Here is a 2,350-nt window from a genome sequence, read left to right as displayed (position 1 = left end):
CCTTGGATGCTGCCTGACCTGCTGCGCTTTTCCAGCAACACATTTTCAGCTCTGATCTCCAGCATCTGCAGTCCTCACTTTCTCCTCAAAGTTAAAAATCACACAATATCCGGTTATAGTACAGCAGGTTTATTTGAAAGCACTAGCTTTCGAAGCGCTGCTCCTTCATCAGGTGGTTGTGACAACACGTTCTTCCAGGGGGTGCAGTGATAGTTTGGCACACCTACATCTACACTGCTGAAACCAGGCGCCAACTCGCAGACACCTCCTCTTACTGCCCTCACAACCATAACCTCACTTCCCATCACCAAACTGTTATCTCCCAGACCATCCACAACGTATGTGGATCTCCCAGCAACAACCTCCAACCTCCGAGTCTGGGAACCCCACACCACCCGGTTTAACCTCCTACCCAAAATTCATAAACCTGACTGCCCCGGTTGACCCATCATCTCAGCATGCTCCTGTTCCACCAAACTTATCTCTGCATAGCTTGACAAGGTCCTATCCCCCTTGGTCCAGGATCTCCCCAGATACGTTCGGGACACCAGCCACGCCCTTTATCTCTTCCATAACTTTCATTTCCCTGGTTCCCAACGCCTCATCTTCACCATGGACACCCAGTCCCTGTACATATCTGCCACGAGAAAAGCCTCAAAGCCCTCCATTTCTTCCTCTCCTGCCGACCCAACCAGTACCCTTCCACTGACACCCTCATCCGATTGGCTGAACTGGTCCTCACCCTCAACAATTTCTCCTTCGAATCCTCCCACTCCCTCCAGACCAAAGTGGTAGCCATGTGCACCTGGATGAGCCCCAGCAGTATTCCCCACCTCTTCCTCCGCTACGCTGATGACTGCATCGGTGTCACCTTGTGCTCCCACAAAGAGGCTGAACACTTCATCAACTTCAGGAACACCTTCCACTCCGACCTGGACCATCTCAGATATCTCCCTTTCCTTGATGGACCTCTCCATCCCCATTTCCGGCGACTGACTCAATACAGACATGTACCACAAGCTCCAGACTCCCAGAGCTACCTGGACTACACCTGCTCCCACCCTGCCTCTTGTAAAAAGTGCTATCCCTTATTCCCAACACCTCCGCCACTGCTGCATCTGCTCCCAGGAGGACCAGTTCCACTCTAGATTATCCCAGATAGCCTCCTTCTGCAATTTCCTCTGCCACATGGTCGGTGATGCCCTCCAGCACATCTCCTCTACTTCCCACACCTTTGCCATTGAACCCCACCCCTCCAATCATAACAAGGACAGGACCCCCCAGTCCTCACCTTTCACCCTACCAACCTCCAGATACATTGCATCATCCTGTGCCACCCAGAAACAGACCCCACCACCAAGGATATATTTCCCTCCCCATCCCTATTTGCATTCCGGACAGGCCATTCCCTCCATGACTCCCTTGTTCGGTCCATGCCACCTACCAACTCACTCTCCATTCCCGGCACGTTCTCCTGCCATCACAAGAAGTGCAGATCCTGCGCCCATACCTCTCCCCTCACCGTCATCCAAAGCCCCAAAGGATCCTTCCACATCCAATGCAGATTTGCCTGCACTTCGACACATGTCGTCTACTGTGTCTGTTGCTCTCGATGTGGTCTCCTCTATACTGGGGAGACAGGACGCCCACACAGAACGCTTCAGAGAACATCTCCGGGACACCTGCACCCATCAACCACACCATCCCGTGGCCGAACACTTCAACTCCCCCTCCCACTCTGCCGAGTGGGAGGTCCTGGGCCTCCTCCACCGCCTTTCCCTCACCACCTGATGCCAGGAGCAAGAAAGCTTCATCTTCTGCCTCGGGAACCTCCAATCCCATGGCATCAATGTGGATTTCACCAGTTTCCTCATTTCCGTTCCCCCACCTTATCACAGTTCCAACCTTTCAGCTCAGCACAGTCCTCATGACTTGTCCCACCTGTCAATCTTCCTTCCCACCTATACACTCACCCTCCCCTCCGACCTATCACCTTGACCCCCACCTCCATCCACCTCTTGCACTCTCAGCTACCTTCCCTCTAGCCCCATCCCCTCCCATTTATCTCTCCACCCCCAAGACTCCCAGCCTCATTCCTGACAAAGGGCTTTTGCCTGAAACCCTGGGTAGCAGGGTGAAATGTGATGAGGATGTTAGGAGATTACAGGGTGACCTGGCCAATTAGGTGAGTGGGCAGATGCATGGCAGATGCAGTTTAATGTGGATAAATGTATGGTTATCCACTTTGGTGGCAAGAACAGGAAGACAGATTACTACCTCAATGGAATCAATTTAGGTAAAGGGGCAGTACAGAGAGATCTAGGTGTTCTTGTACACCAGCCAATGAAGG

At 52.6% G+C, this 2,350-nt stretch overlaps 1 protein-coding gene across 5 annotated transcripts in view; it reads left to right on the top strand.

Annotated features, from left to right (window-relative positions):
* The window catches only part of LOC122560121 (collagen alpha-1(XX) chain-like), a 184,639-nt gene that overhangs the window by 102,691 nt on the left and 79,598 nt on the right, over window positions 1-2,350 (top strand). The gene's annotated exons all lie outside the window — the stretch shown is intronic.

The sequence above is a fragment of the Chiloscyllium plagiosum genome, chromosome 20 (assembly GCF_004010195.1).
Source record: "Chiloscyllium plagiosum isolate BGI_BamShark_2017 chromosome 20, ASM401019v2, whole genome shotgun sequence".
Lineage (NCBI taxonomy): Eukaryota > Metazoa > Chordata > Chondrichthyes > Orectolobiformes > Hemiscylliidae > Chiloscyllium > Chiloscyllium plagiosum.
The sequence above is the reverse complement of the archived record's forward strand: the minus strand, read 5'-3'. Positions and strand labels throughout refer to the sequence as shown.